This window comes from Sorghum bicolor, unplaced genomic scaffold, assembly GCF_000003195.3.
Source record: "Sorghum bicolor cultivar BTx623 unplaced genomic scaffold, Sorghum_bicolor_NCBIv3 super_16, whole genome shotgun sequence".
In the NCBI taxonomy this organism is placed as follows: domain Eukaryota; kingdom Viridiplantae; phylum Streptophyta; class Magnoliopsida; order Poales; family Poaceae; genus Sorghum; species Sorghum bicolor.
Genome location: NW_018396397.1, coordinates 1,290,668 through 1,312,151, shown reverse-complemented (window position 1 = coordinate 1,312,151; position 21,484 = coordinate 1,290,668).

Below are 21,484 nucleotides of genomic sequence, written 5' to 3'. Positions count from 1 at the left end.
TGTCTACAAATGGACCGAAGCAAGATTCGATATGACACACGTCATCTAGGAGTTCCATTGGGTGCGTCCAAATTGATTTCTAAGCATATGGTATGTTCCTTGCAAATCATGCACCTATCTTGCATCAAGATTAGCACTATCTCCAAACAGATCAAATCGAGCTTCCACTTGAGCCACTTCACCGAAGTACCAACAGGTGCTTCCAGAATGGTTTCTTAGACTATGGTGCGTTAGGCGCAAACCATGCCCATATCTTGCACTGAAACTAACACTATTTCTAAACAGACCAAAGCGAGATTCCATAAGACACACGTCATCAAGGAGTTCCATCGGGTGCATCCAAATTGATTTCCAAGCAAATGGTATGTTCCATGCAAACCGTGCACCTATCTTGCATCAAGATTAGCACTACTCCAAACAGTCCAAACCGAGCTTCCACTTGAGCCTCTTCATCTAGAAGTACAAACAGGTGTATCAAAAATGGTTTCTTAGACTATGGTGCATTAGGCACAAACTATGCACCTATATTTTACCGAAACTAACATTGTCTCCAAATGGACCAAAGCGAGATTCCATATGACACACGTCATCTAGGAGTTCCATTGTGATGTGAACCCACTAGGGTTTTCGCCTGATCTTTCAATGAGAGGCGCTGGATAACTCGATTAGTGAATGGAGATGACGTTCACGTCCCGACTACAGCCCTCAAGACGCCTTAGCAACCGATACACCGCCTCCAATGGCTGTCACGATCTTGTGGAGCGCAACACCCGGCCACTAGGGCACTCGTCCTGCAAGCAATCGAAGAACCAGCAAGAACAAGTAGAACAAGTACTAAATTACTAGATGTAAATGAAGGTTTCAAACTCAATCTCTAATGAAGTGGGGTTTCGAAAACAAGAAGACGGGCGGCTGGATCAGCACGCGCGTTTACAAGCAAGTAGCGAAGGCTAAACTTTATCTAATCAAAACCCAGTTGTTCATGGCGGCTCTAGATGTAAATAAATAGAGGGGAGGACGACCAAAGGAGTGCTAGAGTCGTCCTCCAACCCTAGGACGCGTCCCTAATGGACTCAACTTGATACATGGGCCATTGGTCCAAAATAGGGTGACGCAGCACCAAAACAGAAAAAGGTGTCGGCACAAAAACGAGGACTGCGCCCGACTCATAAGCTGCATAGATATGTGGTTGGACCCATTGGAAAGTAGACTTCATGAGCTTTCCAATAAGTATAGGAACGTCCCAGTTGGAGTCCATATGACGCCGTGGTGATCCATACAAGTTAGAGTTATTTTCGAGTCCGAATCCAACTCCCAAAACGTGTTGGGTTTGGACTCTTTGTTTCCTTGCTTTAGAAGCGATGTGGTAACTTGATAGAGGATGTTGTGGAGGCCTGGACCTGATCTCCAATCACCTTTGTTAAGTTATCACTCTTCCCATATGCAATCAGCCCTTGAAGTTGGTGTTGCCTCAAATTCCGAATGCAGTTGAACCTTCCCTTGCTGATCTTGTCCATTATTCCTGAGCAACACGAAAGTGCACGTGTCTCCATTGTCTAAATATGATTGACAAGAGTTTAAAACTGAACTTACTTGAAGGTTGAGTTGACGGGCACGAGCATGAGTAAGAGGACCAACTGGTGTAGGTGCGGATATATCGATGGTGTTGATGTCCTCATCATCCTCCCTTTCTTGGATTTGAGTCGTCCTCGACTCAAGCTCATGTTCCTCACCCAAATATGGTTTCAAATCAGCAAGTATGTCCTCCGTCTTCTTTGCTCCAAAATGTCCCATCAAACCTCCTCCATGAGCTTCCTGTAACAACAACAAACAAACAGAGCTAGCTGGAATGCATAGCTTGTTAGCTCTAAACACAAACCCATCACTAACGATGAATTTGTTCCATCTTTTTCCATCTTTACAATGCAGCAACACTTCATTAAAATCAGCATCATGAACATATTGGTCTTTGATCGTTTCTAATCCAAAAATCTTGTAATCAAGTTGATTTAGCAAAGTATATCTCCTTGACAAAGCATCAGCAATGATATTCTCCTTCCCTTTCTTGTGCTTAATAACATAAGGAAAGGATTCAATAAATTCTACCCACTTAGCATGTCTGCGATTTAGTTTTCCTTGACTACGAATATGTTTTAAAGATTCATGATCAGAATGAATAACAAACTCTTTGGGCCACAAATAATGTTGCCATGTTTCTAAAGTTCGGACAAGAGCATACAATTCTTTATCATAAGTTGAATAGTTCAGAACAGGCCCACTCAATTTCTCACTAAAATATGCAACAGGTTTACCCTCTTGTAGCAAAACACCTCCCAAACCAATCCCACTAGCATCACACTCAAGCTCAAAAGTCTTATTAAAATCAGGAAGCTGTAGGAGAGGTGCATGTGTTAACTTATCTTTTAACATGTTGAAGGAATTCTCTTGTACTTTGCTCCACACAAAAGGCACTCCCTTCTTTGTAAGCTCATTCAATGGTGCAGCAATGGTGCTGAAATCCTTCACAAAACGGCGATAAAACCCAGCAAGTCCTAAGAAACTCCGCACCTAGGTGATTGTCTTTGGTACAGGCCATCCCTGTATAGCTTCTACCTTGGCTTGATCAACCTCAATTCCATAACCTTTGTCGAGGAGTTCTTGCACTTGCCGCTGGATCTCTTTTGTTTCCTCTGGATTTGTCCTGTATGGCGCGCGGTTTGGCAAAGATGCACCAGGAATAAGATCAATTTGGTGCTCAATCCCATGTATAGGTGGCAGCCCTGCCGGTATCTCACTTGGAAAAACATCAGCATACTCCTGCAAAATGTTATGAACAGCAGGGAGCAAAGAATGCAGCATATCTTCAATTGAAATCAAAACACCCTTACATACCAAAGCATAAGCAATAGATGTGGAAGCAATTAGTTCATTAACTTCAAATTTAGTAGCAAGCATGCAATGTCCATTTAATCTTATCTCATCTTTGTTATTTCCATTGGTATCTACATTGTTCTTAATTTTAGCCTTGGTAATTTTAGCAACTTCATCACGTACGATAGCTTCGGGAGACATAGGTAGCAAAACAATTTTCATATCATGGTGCATAAACGAATACTGATTTGATCTACCATGATGTATACATTTCTTATCAAATTGCCATGGTCTACCTAGCAGAATATTACAAGCTTCCATAGGTACAACATCACATTCAACAACATCATGGTATGAACCAATAGTAAAATTAATTCGCACTAGTTTTGTTACCTTGGCCTTACCACTGTTGTTCAGCCACCGAATGTGATATGGATGTGGATGTGGTTTGGTGGTAAGTGCAAGCTTCTCCACCATGTTGCTGCTAGCCAAGTTGTTGCAGCTACCTCCATCAATAATCAAACGACAAGAACGCTCTTTAATAACATACTTTGTTTGGAGCAATGTATGCCGCTGATTCTGCTCTACCTTCTCCGCTTGAGCACTAAGCACACGCTGCACAATAAGACTCTCATAATGCTCTACATTCTCTGTACCTATCTGCTCTTCTATTGCTTCATCCCTACCTGTATCATCAGCAGCAAGCAAAGCACGTGTATCGTCATCAAAATCACTAGCAGAGGAATACCCACCATCAGCGTTAACCACCAAAACACGCTTGTTTGGACAATCTCGCTGTACGTGCCCATAGCCCTTGCATCGATGACACTGAACATCTCTTGTTCTTCCTGTGGAATTAACCGAGGAGGCACTAGCGATTGGTCTCTGGGCTGATTTAGTTGCTGTATTTGTGGAAGAATCATGTGGTTTGTCGCTGTAGGAAGGTGGTGGAGCTATTGATCGGCTTGATGGAAGAGGTACACCACCCGACAATGTGGCAGATGTGCGTTGTTGCCAGGATTTCCCTGCAGAATTGTTAGATTTGGCACTAGAACGTCGTCCCTGCACTTCCCTTTCAGCTTTACAAGCAAGATGAAACAAACGGGTTACGTTAGTATAATCTTTATAAGAAAGAATGTCCTGGATTTCACGATTTAACCTGCCCAAAAATCTAGCCATAGCAGGTTCTTCTTCCTCCTCTAAATTACATCGCAGCATACCCATTTGTAATTCCTGATAATATTCTTCTACAGTTTTAGCACCTTGTCTCAATTGCTGCAACTTATTAATCATGTCACATGCATAGTAAGAAGGAACAAATCTAGCCCTCATGACTTGTTTCAACGCATTCCAAGTTCTAGGTATGTTATTAGGATTTTTCTTACCATGTTCTATCCACCAAACGGAAGCAAAATCGGTGAACTCACTAGTAGCAGCCCTAACACGTGTATCCTCAGGGAATTCATGACATGTAAACTTTTGGTCAACAGCAATCTCCCAAGTAATGTATGCATCAGGGTCATATTTACAATCAAAAGGAGGTATTTTAAATTTAATCTTACTGAAAGCATCATTATTATTGTGTACCTCGCATCGGTGGTGGCCACCCATACCTCTACGGGTGTGACGTAGGCGACGTCGATGATGAGTGTCTTGATCATCTCGTTCCGTATCAGCAGTGTAATCATCATCATAATTGCCATCCACTCGGTCTTCCTCCTTGTTTTCTTCCTTATGCTTCTCTTTGTCCATTGTGTGGAAGTCATCAAAGCGTTTGAGAAGAGCAGCAAGACTTTTATCCATACTAGTAATAGATGCCTCCATCTTTGTAATCTTGTTGTTTGTGGCAATCTGTGTGTCCTCCAACTGCCCAAGCTTGTCATTCGTCACCTTCAAGTTGTCATCAAGTCCCTCTGTGTGTAGCTTCACTTGCCTTTCAAAATGTTGTATGATGCCCTTAGTGCGAGGTGACTGTAGAATTTTGCTGGTATCCTTTGTCTCTGACATGGTTTAAAAAAACACACAGTGGAAACAAGAAAAATAGGTGAAGAAATAAAAACCCTACAGCTATTAGGATGTGGCTACTGTAAGACGCTCTCTATCAACCTGTCTAACAAGTTCTTACCAATTCTTACCTTGCTCAACAGGAGGGATTGGCTACCAACAAATCCACAGCAATGGACGAAGTGTATCGGTGCTGCAGCAACAAAACCTATCAAGCTGTAGAATATGTGGAGCTATAGGTGGGCTGAAACAAGGATCGAACTAGCACCACGTTAGTTATAAAAAGCAAGTTGAATAAACGCTCAACGGTGGTACTGTGCTGGTCCTAGCCTAGACCGTGCTAGAGACGCGAGCCTGGACACAAAGGGAAAACACAGCACACCACTAGAAACAAAATGAGCAGCCCTACTGGAAACAAAAGGAACAACAATCCCCTTTTTTTGATTTTTTTTCTTTCTTTCTTTCTTTTTTTTCTTTCTTTTTTTTTTCTTTCTCTTTTCTTTTTTTTGGAGAACCTCAAAACCTGATTATATAAACAAAATAGTACAAAATATCACTTCACCACTCTCACCCTCTCACTAGAGTAAGGCTGAACCTCAAAATTCAATATATCTAGCACAAGTATGAAGTGCTATCTTTCCTTTTGGATCACGTTGATGGAAACGCAGAATAGACCAACAAGTGGCTGCACCTATTATCAAGATCTACTCAAATTCCAACCCACAATAGATTGGACGCAGTTGTGACTAGATGGTGACAAGAACTCAAAACTCTAAAGGACTAAACTAAAACCAGCACTGGACACGACCGAAGCAAACACTCATTCAACCAGCCCTAACTAAGTAGTACTAGCCACGGCACAAAGGATTTATAGGATTATGGAAAACAAATCTGCTATATTTTTTTGTCTTTTTTTGGACTATAGGAAAAACAAACACGAAGAATTGAAAATCTCTCACCGATAAACCTTGCTCTGATACCAACTGATGTGAACCCACTAGGGTTTTCGCCTGATCTTTCGATGAGAGGCGCTGGATAACTCGACTAGTGAATGGAGATGACGTTCACGGCCCGACTACAGCCCTCAAGACCGCGCCTTAGCAACCGATACACCGCCTCCAATGGCTGTCACGATCTTGTGGAGCGCAACACCTGGCCACTAGGGCACTCGTCCTGCAAGCAATCGAAGAACCAGCAAGAACAAGTAGAACAAGTACTAAATTACTAGATGTAAATGAAGGTTTCAAACTCAATCTCTAATGAAGTGGGGTTTCGAAAACAAGAAGACGGGCGGCTGGATCAGCACGCGCGTTTACAAGCAAGTAGCGAAGGCTAAACTTTATCTAATCAAAACCCAGTTGTTCATGGCGGCTCTAGATGTAAATAAATAGAGGGGAGGACGACCAAAGGGGTGCTAGAGTCGTCCTCCAACCCTAGGACGCGTCCCTAATGGACTCAACTTGATACATGGGCCATTGGTCCAAAATAGGGTGACGCAGCACCAAAACAGAAAAAGGTGTCGGCACAAAAACAAGAACTGTGCCCGACTCATAAGCTGCATAGATATGTGGTTGGACCCATTGGAAAGTAGACATCATGAGCTTTCCAACAAGTATAGGAACGTCCCAGTTGGAGTCCATATGACGCCGTGGTGATCCATACAAGTTAGAGTTATTTTTCAGTCCGAATCCAACTCCCAAAACGTGTTGGGTTTGGACTCTTTGTTTCCTTGCTTTAGAAGCGACGTGGTAACTTGATAGAGGATGTTGTGAAGGCCTGGACCTGATCTCCAATCACCTTTGTTAAGTTATCACTCTTCCTATATGCAATCAGCCCTTGAAGTTGGTGTTGCCTCAAATTCCGAATCCAGTTGAACCTTCCCTTGCTGATCTTGTCCATTATTCCTGAGCAACACGAAAGTGCACGTGTCTCCATTGTCTAAATATGATTGACAAGAGTTTAAAACTGAACTTACTTGAAGGTTGAGTTGACGGGCACGAGCATGAGTAAGAGGACCAACTGGTGTAGGTGCGGATATATCGATGGTGTTGATGTCCTCATCACATTGGGTGCGTTCAAATTGATTTCTTAACATATGGTATGTTCCATCAAACTGTGCAACTATCTTGCATCAAGATTCGCACTATATCCGAACAGACCAAATCGAGCCTCCACTTGAGCCTCTTCAACTACGAGTACCATCGGGTGCGTCTAAAATGGTTTCTTAGCCTATGGAGCATTATGCCTAAACCGTGCACATATCTTCTACCAACACAAACACGGTCTCTAAACGAACCGAAGCAAGATTCCATATGACACACATCATCAAGGACTTATATCAGGTGCGTCCTAATTGATTTCTGAGCATATCATATGTTCCATGCAAACCGTGCATCTATCTTGCATCAAGATTAGCACTGTCTCCAAACAGACCAAACCGAGCTGTCACTTGAGCCCCTTGACCTAGGAGTACCATCGGGTGCGTCCAAGATGATTTCTTATGCTATGGTGCATTAGGTGCAAACCGTGCACCTATCTTGCACCAAAACTAACAGTGTATCTAAACGGACGGAAGTGAGATTCCATATGACACCCATCTAGGAGTTCCATCTGGTGTGTCCAAATTGTTTTCTGAGCATATGGTATGTTCCATGTAAATCGTGCACCTATCTTGTATCAATATTAGCACTATCTCTAAACAGGCCGAACCGAGCTTTCACTTGAGCCTTTTACCTAGGAGTTCCATCTGGTGTGTCCAAATTGATTTCCAACCATATGGTATGTTCCATGCAAACCATGCACCTACCTTGCATAAGGATTAGCACTATCTCCAAACTGACCGAACCAAGCTTCCACTTGAGTCTCTTCATAAAGGAGTACCAAATAGTGCGTCCAAAATGGTTTCTTAGACTACGGTGCATTAGGCGCAAACTGTGCACCTATCTTGCACTAAAACTTACAAGGTCTACAAATGGACCGAACCAAGATTCCATATGACACATGTCATCTAGGAGTCCCATTGGGTGCGTCCAAATTGATTTCTAAACATTTGGTATGTTCATTGCAAATCAAGCACCTATATTGCATCAAGATTAGCACTATCTCCAAACAGATCAAATCAAGCTTCCACTTGAGCCTCTTCACCGAAGTACCAACAGGTGCTTCCAGAATGGTTTCTTAGACTATGGTGCGTTAGGCGCAAACCATGCCCATATCTTGCACTGAAACTAACACTATTTCTAAACAGACCAAAGCGAGAGTCCATAAGACACACGTCATCAAGGAGTTCCACCGTGTGCATCCAAATTGATTTCCAAGCAAATGGTATGTTCCATGCAAACCGTGCACCTATCTTGCATCAAGATTAGCACTATCTCCAAATAGACCGAACCGAGCTTCCACTTGAGCCTCTTCATCTAGAAGTACAAATAGGTGCATCAAAACTGGTTTCTTAGACTATGGTGCATTAGGCACAAACTTTGCACCTATCTTGCACCGAAACTAACATTGCCTCCAAATGGACCAAAGCGAGATTCCATATGACACACGTCATGTAGGAGTTCCATTGGGTGTGTCCAAATTGATTTCTTAACATATGGTACGTTCCAATGCAAACTGTGCAACTATCTTGCATCAAGATTAGCACTATAGCCGAACAGACCAAATCAAGCCTCCACTTGAGGCTCTTCAACTACGACTACCAACGAGTGCGTCTAAAATGGTTTCTTAGCCTATGGTGCATTAGGCGTAAACCGTGCACATATCTTCTACCAAAACTAACACTGTCTCTAAACGAACCGAAGCAAGATTCCATATGACACACATCATCAAGGAGTTATATCAGGTGCGTCCTAATAGATTTCTGAGCATATCATATGTTCCATGCAAACCGTGCATCTATCTTGCGTCAAGATTAGCACTATCTCCAAACAGACCAAACCGAGCTGTCACTTGAGCCCCTTGACCTAGGAGTTCCATCGAGTGCGTCCAAAATGGTTTCTTATGCTATGGTACATTAGTGCAAACCGTGCACCTATCTTGCACCAAAATTAACACTGTCTCTAAACGGACGGAAGTGAGATTCCACATGACACCCATCTAGGAGTTCCATCTGGTGCGTCCAAATTTATTTCCGAGCATATGGTATGTTCCATGCAAATCGTGCACCTATCTTGTATCAAGATTAGCACTATCTCTAAACAGACCGAACCGAGCTTTCACTTGAGCCTTTTACCTAAGAGTACCATCGAGTGCGTTCAAAATGGTTTCTTATCCTAGGCTGCATTATGTGTAAACCTTGCACCTATCTTGCACCGAAACTAACACTATCTCCAAACAGACCGAAGCAAGATTTCGTATGACACACGTCATCTACGTGTTCCATCATGTGCGTCCAGATTGATTTCCAAGTATTTGGTATGTTTCCATGCAAACCATGCGCATATCTTGCATCAAGATTAGCACTATCTCCAAACAGACCGAACCGAGCGTCCACTTGAGCCCCTTCACCAAGGAGTACCAACAAGTGCGTCCAAAATGGTTTCTTAGACTATGGTGCATTCGGTGCAAACTGTGCACCTATCTTGCACCGAAACTAACAATGTCTCCAAATTGACCGAAGCGAGATTCCATATGACACACGTCATCAAAGGAGTTCCAAGCATTTGGTATGTTCCATGCAAACCGTGCACCAATCTTGCATCAAGATTAGTGCTTTCTCCAAATAGACGCTACTTGAGCCCCTTCACCTAGGAGTACCAACAAGTGCGTCCAAAATAGTTTCTTAGTCTATGGTGCATTAGGTGCAAACTGTGCACCTATCTTGCATCGAAACTAACAATGTCTCCAAATGGACCGAAGTGAGATTCCATATGACACACGTCATCAAAGGAGTTCCATCGGCTGCATCCAAACTGATTTCCAAGCATATGGTATGTTCCATGCAAACCATGCACCTACCTTGCATAAGGATTAGCACTATGTTCAAACTGACCGAACCAAGCTTCCACTTGAGCATCTTCACCCAGGAGTACCAAATAGTGCGTCTAAAATGGTTTCTTAGACTATGGTGCATTAGGCGCAAACTGTGCACCTATCCTGCACTAAAACTTACAATGTCTACAAACGGACCGAAGCAAGATTCCATATGACACACATCATCTAGGAGTTCCATTGGGTGCGTCCAAATTGATTTCTAAGCATATGGTATATTCCTTGCACCATCTCCAAACAGATCAAACCGAGCTTCCACTTGAGCCTCTTCACCGAAGTTCCAACAGGTGCTTCCAAAATGGTTTCTTAGACTATGGTGCATTAGGCGCAAACCATGCACATATCTTGCACCAAAACTAACACTGTTTCTACACAGACCAAAGCGAGATTCCATATGACACATGTCATCAAGGAGTTCCATCGGGTGCATCCAAATTGATTTCCAAGCATATGGTATGTTCCATGCAAACTGTGCACCTATCTTGCATAAGGATTAGCATTATCTCAAAACTGACCGAACCAAGCTTCCACTTGAGCCTCTTCACCTAAGAGTACCAAATAGTGCATCCAAAATGGTTTCTTAGACTACGGTGCATTAGGCGCAAACTGTGCACCTATCTTGCACTAAAACTTACAATGTCTACAAATGGACCGAAGCAAGATTCCATATGACACACGTCATCTAGGAGTTCCATTGGGTGCGTCCAAATTGATTTCTAAGCATATGGTATGTTCCTTGCAAATCATGCACCTATCTTGCATCAAGATTAGCACTATATCCAAACAGATCAAACTGAGATTCCATTTGTGCCTCTTCACCGAAGTACCAACAGGTGTTTCCAAAATGGTTTCTTAGACTATGGTGCATTAGGCGCAAACCATGCCCATATCTTGCATTGAAACTAACACTATTTCTAAACAGACCAAAGCGAGATTCCATAAGACACACGTCATCAAGGAGTTCCATTGGGTGCATCCAAATTGATTTCCAAGCATATGGTATGTTCCATGCAAACCGTGCACCTATCTTGCATCAAGATTAGCACTATCTCCAAACAGACCGAACCGGGCTTCCACTTGAGCCTCTTCATCTAGGAGTACAAACAGGTGTGCCAAAAATGGTTTCTTAGACTATGGTGCATTAGGCACAATCTATGCACCTATCTTGCACCGAAACTAACATTGTCTCCAATTAGACCGAAGTGAGATTCCATATGACACACGTCATCTAGGAGTTCCATTAGGTGCGTCCAAATTGATTTCTAAGAATATGGTATGTCCCTTGCAATCATACACCAATGTTGCATCAAGATTAGCACTATCTTCAAACAGAACAAACCGAGCTTCCACTTGAGCCTCTTCACCGAAGTACCAACAGGTGCTTCCAAAATGGTTTCTTAGACTATGGTGCAATAGGCGCAAACCATGCACATATCTTGCACCCAAACTAACACTGTTTCTAAACAGACCAAAGTGAGATTCCATCTGACACACGTCATCAAGGAGTTCCATCGGTTGCATCCAAATTGATTTCCAAGCATATGGTATGTTCCATGCAAACCATGCACCTACCTTGCATAAGGATTAGCATTATCTCGAAACTGACCGAACCAAGCTTCCACTTGAGCCTGTTCACCTAAGAGTACCAAATAGTGCATCCAAAATGGTTTCTTACACTACGGTGCATTAGGCGCAAACTGCGCACCTATCTTGCACTAAAACTTACAATGTCTACAAATAGACCGAAGCAAGATTCCATATGACACACGTCATCTAGGAGTTCCATTGGGTGCTTCCAAATTGATTTCTAAGCATATGGTATGTTCCTTGCAAATCATGCACCTATCTTGCATCAAGATTAGCACTATATCCAAACAGATCAAACTGAGATTCCACTTGTGCCTCTTCACCGAAGTACCAACAGGTGCTTCCAAAATGGTTTCTTAGACAATGGTGCATTAGGCGCAAACCATGCCCATATCTTGCATTGAAACTAACACTATTTCTAAACAGACCAAAGCGAGATTCCATAAGACACACGTCATCAAGGAGTTCCATCGGGTGCATCCAAATTGATTTCCGAGCATATGGTATGTTCCATGCAAATCATGCACCTATCCTGTATCAAGATTAGCACTATCTCTAAACAGACCGAACCGAGCTTTCACTTGAGCCTTTTACCTAAGAGTACCATCGGGTGCGTTCAAAATGGTTTCTTATCCTAGGCTGCATTATGTGCAAACCTTGCACCTATCTTGCACCGATACTAACACTGTCTCCAAACAGACCGAAGCAAGATTTCGTATGACACACGTCATCTAGGAGTTCCATCATGTGCGTCCAGGTTGATTTCCAAGTATTTGGTATGTTCCATGCAAACCGTGCACCTATCTTGCATCAAGATTAGCACTATCTCCAAACAGACCGAACCGAGCATCCACTTGAGCCCCTTCACCTAGGAGTACCAACAAGTGCGTCCAAAATGGTTTCTTAGACTATGGTGCATTCGGTGCAAACTGTGCACCTATCTTGCACCGAAACTAACAATGTCTCCAAATGGACCGAAGCGAGATTATATATGACACACGTCATCAAGGAGTTCCATCGGGTGAATCCAAATTGATTTTCCAAGCAAATGGTATGTTCCATGCAAACCATGCACCTACCTTGCATAAGGATTAGCACTATCTCCAAACTGACCGAACCAAGCTTCCACTTGAGCATCTTCACCCAGGAGTACCAAATAGTGCGTCTAAAATGGTCAAGATTAGCACTATCTCCAAACAGACGAAATTGTGCTTTCACTTGAGCCCCTTGACCTAGGAGTACCATCGGGTGCGTCCAAAATGGTTTCTTATCCTATGGTGCATTAGGTGCAAACCGTGCACCTATCTTGCACCGAAACTAACGTTGTCTCTAAACGGACTGTAGTGAGATTCCATATGACACATGTCATCTAGGAGTTCCATCTGGTGTGTCCAAATTGATTTCTGAACATATGGTATGTTTCATGCAAATCGTGCACCTATCTTGCATCAAGATTAGGACTATCTCTGAACAGTCCAAACCGAGCATCCACTTGAGCCTCTTCACCTAGGAGTACCAACTGGTGCTTCCAAAATGGTTTCTTAGACTTTGGTGCATTAGGCGCAAACCGTGCACATATCTTGCACCAAAACTAATATTGTCTCTAAGCACACGAAAGCGAGATTCCATATGACACACGTCATCAAGGAGTTCTATCGGGTGTGTCCAAATTAATTTTTAAGCATATGGTACGATCCATGCAGACCGTGCATCTATCTTGCATCAAGATTAGCACTCTCTCCAAATAGACCAAACCGAGCTTTCATTGAGCCTTTTACCTAGGAGTACCATCGGGTGCGTCCAAAATGGTTTCTTAGCCTATGCTGCATTATGTACAAACCTTGCACCTATCTTGCACCGAAGCAACACTGTCTCCAAATAGACCGAAGCAAGATTTCGTATGACACACATCATCTAGGAGTTCCATCATGTGCGTCCAGATTGATTTTCTAAGCATATGGTATGTTCCATGCAAACCGTGCACCTATCTTGCATCAAGATTAGCACTATCTCCAAACAGACCGAACCGAGCATCCACTTGAGCCCCTTCACCTAGGAGTACCAAATAGTGCGTCCAAAATGGTTTCTTAGACTACGGTGCATTAGGCGCAAACTGTGCACCTATCTTGCACTAAAACTTACAATGTCTACAAATGGACCGAAGCAAGTTTCCATATGACACACGTCATCTAGGAGTTCCATTGGGTGCATCCCAATTGATTTCTAAACATATGGTATGTTCCTTGCAAATCATGCACCTATCTTGGATCACGATTAGCACTATCTCCAAACAGATCAAACCGAGCTTCCACTTGAGCCTCTTCACCGAAGTACCAACAGGTGCTTCCAAAATGGTGTCTTAGACTATGATGCATTAGGCGCAAACCATGCACATATCTTGCTCTGAAACTAACATTGTTTCTAAACAGACCAAAGCGAGATTCCATAAGACACACGTCATCAAGAAGTTCCATCGGGTGCATCCAAATTGATTTCCAAGCAAATGGTATGTTCCGTGCAAACCGTGCACCTATCTTGCATCAAGATTAGCACTACTCCAAACAGACCAAACCGAGCTTCCACTTGAGCCTCTTCATCTAGAAGTACAAACAGGTGCATAAAAAATGGTTTCTTAGACTATGGTGCATTAGGCACAAACGATGCACCTATCTTGTACCGAAACTAACATTGTCTCCAAATGGACCAAAGCGAGATTCCATATGACACACGTCATCTAGGAGTTCCATTGGGTGTGTTCAAATTGATTTCTTAACATATGGTATGTTCCATCAAACTGTGCAACTATCTTGCATCAAGATTAGCACTATATCTGAACAGACCAATTCGAGCCTCCACTTGAGCCTCTTCAACTACGAGTACCATCGGGTGCGTCTGAAATGGTTTCTTAACCTATGGTGCATTAGGCCTAAACCGTGCACATATCTTTTACCAAAACTAACACGGTCTCTAAACGAACCGCAGCAAGATTCCATATGACACACGTCATCAAGGACTTATATCAGGTGCGTCCTAATTGATTTCTGAGCATATCATATGTTCCATGCAAACCGTGCATCTATCTTGCATCAAGATTAGGACTATCTCCAAACGGACCAAACCGAGCTGTCACTTGAGCCCCTTGACCTAGGAGTACCATCGGGTGCGTCCAAAATGGTTTCTTATCCTATGGTGCATTAGGTGCAAACCGTGCACCTATCTTGCACCAAAACTAACACTGTATCTAAACGGACGGAAGTGAGATTCCATATGACACCCATCTAGGAGTTTCATCTGGTGTGTCCAAATTGATTTCTGAGCATATGGTATGTTCCATGCAAATCGTGCACCTATCTTGTATCAAGATTAGCACTATCTCTAAACAGGCCGAACCGAGCTTTCACTTGAGCCTTTTACCTAGGAGTACCATCGGGTGCGTCCAAAATGGTTTCTTAGCCTAGGCTGCATTATGTGCAAACCTTGCACCTATCTTGCACCGAAACTAACATTGTCTCCAAACAGACCGAAGCAAGATTTCGTATGACACACGTCATTTAGGAGTTCCATCATGTGCGTCCAGATTGATTTTCAAGTAGTTGGTATGTTCCATGCAAACCGTGCACCTATCTTGCATCAAGATTAGCACTATCTCCAAACAGACCAAACCGAGCATCCACTTGAGCCCCTTGACCTAGGAGTACCAACAAGTGCGTCCAAAATGGTTTCTTTGACTATGGTGCATTAGGTGCAAACTGTGCGCCTATCTTGCACCGAAACTAACAATGTCTCCAAATGGACCGAAGCGAGATTCCATATGACACACGTCATCAAGGAGTTCCATCGGGTGCATCCAAATTGATTTCCAACCATATGGTATGTTCCAAGCAAACCATGCACCTACCTTGCATAAGGATTAGCACTATCTCCAAACTGACCGAACCAAGCTTCCACTTGAGCCTCTTCACAAAGGAGTACCAAATAGTGCGTCCAAAATGGTTTCTTAGACTACGGTGCATTAGGCACAAACTGTGCACCTATCTTACACTAAAACTTAAAATGTCTACAAATGGACCGAACCAAGATTCCATATGACACACGTCATCTAGGAGTTCCATTGGGTGCATCCAAATTGATTTCTAAGCATATGGTATGTTCCTTGCAAATCATGCACCTATCTTGCATCAAGATTAGCACTATCTCCAAACAGATAAAACCGAGCTTCCACTTAGCCTCTTCACCGAAGTACCAACAGGTGCTTCCAAAATGGTTTTTTAGACTATGGTGCGTTAGGCGCAAACCATGCCCATATCTTGCACTGAAACTAACACTATTTCTAAACAAACCAAAGCGAGAGTCCATAAGACACACGTCATCAAGGAGTTCCACCGGGTGCATCCAAATTGATTTCCAAGCATATGGTATGTTCCATGCAAACCGTGCACCTATCTTGCATTAAGATTAGCACTATCTCCAAACAGACCGAACCGAGCTTCCACTTGAGCCTCATCACCCAGGAGTACCAAATAGTGCGTCCAAAATGGTTTCTTAAACTATTTTGCATTAGGCACAAACTATACACCTATCTTGAACCGAAACTAACATTGTCTCCAAATGGACCAAAGCGAGATTCAATATGACACACGTCATCTAGGAGTTCCATTGGGTGCGTCCAAATTGATTTCTTAACATATGGTACGTTCCAATGCAAACTGTGCAACTATCTTGCATCAAGATTAGCACTATAGCCGAACAGACCAAATCGAGCCTCCACTTGAGGCTCTTCAACTACGACTACCATCGAGTGCGTCTAAAATGGTTTCTTAGCCTATGGTGCATTAGGCGTAAACCGTGCACATATCTTCTACCAAAACTAATAATGTCCCTAAACGAACCGAAGCAAGATTCCATATGACACACATCATCAAGGAGTTATATCAGGTGCGTCCTAATAGATTTCTGAGCATATCATATGTTCCATGCAAACCGTGCATCTATCTTGCATCAAGATTAGCACTATCTCCAAACAGACCAAACCGAGCTGTCACTTGAGCCCCTTGACCTAGGAGTTCCATCGGGTGCGTCCAAAATGGTTTCTTATGCTATGGTGCATTAGGTGCAAACCGTGCACCTATCTTGCACCAAAACTAAAACTGTCTCTAAACGGACGGAAGTGAGATTCCATATGACACCCATCTAGGAGTTCCATCTGGTGTGTCCAAATTTATTTCCGTGCATATGGTATGTTCCATGCAAATCGTGCACCTATCCTGTATCAAGATTAGCACTATCTCTAAACAGACCGAACCGAGCTTTCACTTGAGCCTTTTACCTAAGAGTACCATCGGGTGCGTTCAAAATGGTTTCTTATCCTAGGCTGCATTATGTGTAAACCTTGCACCTATCTTGCACCGAAACTAACACTATCTCCAAACAGACCGAAGCAAGATTTCGTATGACACACGTCATCTACGTGTTCCATCATGTGCGTCCAGATTGATTTCCAAGTATTTGGTATGTTCCATGCAAACCATGCGCCCATCTTGCATCAAGATTAGCACTATCTCCAAACAGACCGAACTGAGCATCCACTTGAGCCCCTTCACCAAGGAGTACCAACAAGTGCGTCCAAAATGGTTTCTTAGACTATGGTGCATTCGGTGCAAACTGTGCACCTATCTTGCACCGAAACTAACAATGTCTCCAAATTGACCGAAGCGAGATTCCATATGACACACGTCATCAAAGGAGTTCCAAGCATTTGGTATGTTCTATGCAAACCGTGCACCAATCTTGCATCAAGATTAGTGCTTTCTCCAAACAGACCGAACCGAGCATCCACTTAAGCCCCTTCACCTAGGAGTACCAACAAGTGTGTCCAAAATAGTTTCTTAGTCTATGGTGCATTAGGTGCAAACTGTGCACCTATCTTGCATCGAAACTAACAATGTCTCCAAATGGACCGATGTGAGATTCCATATGACACACGTCATCAAAGGAGTTCCATCGGCTGCATCCAAACTGATTTCCAAGCATATGGTATGTTCCATGCAAACCATGCACCTACCTTGCATAAGGATTAGCACTATGTTCAAACTGACCGAACCAACCTTCCACTTGAGCATCTTCACCCAGGAGTACCAAATAGTGCGTCTAAAATGGTTTCTTAGACTATGGTGCATTAGGCGCAAACTGTGCACCTATCCTGCACTAAAACTTACAATGTCTACAAACGGACCGAAGCAAGATTCCATATGACACACATCATCTAGGAGTTCCATTGGGTGCGTCCAAATTGATTTCTAAGCATATGGTATATTCCTTGCACCATCTCCAAACAGATAAAACCGAGCTTCCACTTGAGCCTCTTCACCGAAGTTCCAACAGGTGCTTCCAAAATGGTTTCTTAGACTATGGTGCATTAGGTGCAAACCATGCACATATCTTGCACCAAAACTAACACTGTTTCTAAACAGACCAAAGCGAGATTCCATATGACACACGTCATCAAGGAGTTCCATCGAGTGCATCCAAATTGATTTCCAAGCATATGGTATGTTCCATGCAAACTGTGCACCTATCTTGCATGAAGATTAGCACTATCTCCAAATAGACCGAACCGAGCTTCCACATGAGCCTCTTCATCTAGGAGTACAAACAGGTGCATCAAAAATGATTTCTTCGACTATGGTGCGTTAGGCACAAACTATGCACCTATCTTGCACTGAAACTAATATTGTCACCAAATAGACCGCAGCGAGATTCCATATGACACACGTCATCTAGGAGTTCCATTGGGTGCGTCCAAATTGATTTCTTAACATATGGTACGTTGCATGCAAACTGTGCAACTATCTTGCATCAAGATTAGCACTATATCCGAACAGACCAAATCGAGCCTCCACTTGAGCCTCTTCAACTACAAGTACCATTGGGTGCGTCTAAAATGGTTTCTTAGCCTATGGTGCATTAGGCGCAAACTGTGCACATATCTTCTAGCAAAACTAACACTATCTCTAAACGAACCGAAGCAAGATTCCATATGACACACATCATCAAGGAGTTATATCAGGTGCGTCCTAATTGATTTCTGAGCATATCATATGTTCCATGTAAACTGTGCATCTATCTTGCATCAAGATTAGCACTATCTCCAAACAGACGAAACGGAGCTTTCACTTGAGCCCCTTGGCCTAGGAGTACCATCGGGTGCGTCCAAAATGGTTTCTTATCCTAGTGCATTAGGTGCAAACCGTGCACCTATCTTGCACCAAAACTAACGTTGTCTCTAAACGGACTGAAGTGAGATTCCATGACACATGTCATCTAGGAGTTCCATCTGGTGTGTCCAAATTGATTTCTGAGCATATGGTATGTTCCATGCAAATCGTGCACCTATCTTGCATCAAGATTAGGACTACCTCTAAACAGACCAAACCGAACCTCCACTTGAGGCTCTTCACCTAGGAGTGCCAACAGGTGCTTCCAAAATGGTTTCTTAGACTTTGGTGCATTAGGCGCAAACCATGCACATATCTTGCACCAAAACTAATACTGTCTCTAAGCACACCAAAGCGAGATTCCATATGACACACGTCATCTAGGAGTTCCATCATGTGCGTCCAAATTGATTTTCAAGTATTAGGTATGTTCCATGCAAACCGTGCACCTACCTTGCATCAAGATTAGCACTATCTCCAAACAGACCGAACCGAGCATCCACTTGAGCCCCTTCACATAGGAGTACCAACAAGTGCGTCCAAAATGGTTTCTTAGACTTTGGTGCATTAGGTGCAAACTGTGCACCTATCTTGCACTGAAACTAACAATGTCTCCAAATGGAACGAAGCGGGATTCCAAATGACACATGTCATCAAGGAGTTCCATCGGGTGCATCCAAATTGATTTCCAAGCATATGGTATGTTCCATGCAAACCATGCACCTACCTTGCATAAGGATTAGCACTATCTCCAAACTGACTGAACAAAGCTTCCACTTGAGCCTCTTCACCCAGGAGTACCAAATAGTGCGTCCAAAATGGTTTCTTAGACTACGGTGCATTAGGCGCAAACTGTGCACCTATCTTGCACTAAAACTTACAATGTCTACAAATGGACCGAAACAAGATTCCATATGACACACGTCATCTAGGAGTTCCATTGGGTGCGTCCAAATTGATTTCTAAGCATATGGTATGTTCCTTGCAAATCATGCACCTATCTTGCATCAAGATTAGCACTATATCGAAACAGATCAAACCGAGATTCCACTTGTGCCTCTTCACCGAAGTACCAACAGGTGCTTCCAAAATGGTTTCTTAAACTATGGTGCATTAGGCGCAAACCATGCCCATATGTTGCATTGAAACTAACACTATTTCTAAACAGACCAAAGCGAGATTCCATAAGACACACGTCATCAAGGAGTTCCATCGGGTGCATCCAAATTGATTTCCAAGCATATGGTATGTTCCATGCAAACCGTGCACCAATCTTGCATCAAGATTAGCACTATCTCCAATCAGACCGAACCGAGCTTCCACTTGAGCCTCTTCATCTAGGAGTACAAACAGGTGTGCCAAAAATGGTTTCTTAGACTATGGTGCATTAGGCACAATCTATGCACCTATCTTGCACCGAAACTAACATTGTCTCCAATTAGACCGAAGTGAGATTCCATATGACACACGTCATCTAGGAGTTCCATTAGGTGCGTCCAAATTGATTTCTAAGAATATGGTATGTCCCTTGCAATCATACACCTATGTTGCATCAAGATTAGCACTATCTCCAAACAGAACAAACCGAGCTTCCACTTGAGCCTCTTCATCGAAGTACCAACAGGTGCTTCCAAAATGGTTTCTTAGACTATGGTGCAATAGGCGCAAACCATGCACATATCTTGCACCCAAACTAACACTGTTTCTAAACAGACCAAAGTGAGATTCCATCTGACACACGTCATCAAGGAGTTCCATCGGTTGCATCCAAATTGATTTCCAAGCATATGGTATGTTCCATGCAAACCATGCACCTACCTTGCATAAGGATTAGCATTATCTCGAAACTGACCGAACCAAGCTTCCACTTGAGCCTCTTCACCTAAGAGTACCAAATAGTGCATCCAAAATTGTTTCTTAGACTACGGTGCATTAGGCGCAAACTGTGCACCTATCTTGCACTAAAACTTACAATGTCTACAAAGGGACCGAAGCAAGATTCCATATGACACACGTCATCTAGAAGTTCCATTGGATGCGTCCAAATTGATTTCTAAGCATATGGTATGTTCCTTGCAAATCATGCACCTATCTTGCATCAAGATTAGCACTATATCGAAACAGATCAAACTGAGATTCCACTTGTGCCTCTTCACCGAAGTACCAACAGGTGCTTCCAAAATGGTTTCTTAGACTATGGTGCATTAGGCGCAAACCATGCCCATATGTTGCATTGAAACTAACACTATTTCTAAACAGACCAAAGCGAGATTCCATAAGACACACGTCATCAAGGAGTTCCATCGGGTGCATCCAAATTGATTTCCAAGCATATGGTATGTTCCATGCAAACCGTGCACCAATCTTGCATCAAGATTAGCACTATCTCCAATCAGACCGAACCGAGCTTCCACTTGAGCCTCTTCATCTAGGAGTACAAACAGGTGTGCCAAAAATGGTTTCTTAGACTACGGTGCATTAGGCACAATCTATGCACCTATCTTGCACTAAAACTTACAATGTCTACAAAGGGACCGAAGCAAGATTCCATATGACACACGTCATCTAGGAGTTCCATTGGATGCGTCCAAATTGATTTCTAAGCATATGGTATGTTCCTTGCAAATCATGCACCTATCTTGCATCAAGATTAGCACTATATCGAAACAGATCAAACTGAGATTCCACTTGTGCCTCTTCACCGAAGTACCAACAGGTGCTTCCAAAATGGTTTCTTAGACTATGGTGCATTAGGCGCAAACCATGCCCATATGTTGCATTGAAACTAACACTATTTCTAAACAGACCAAAGCGAG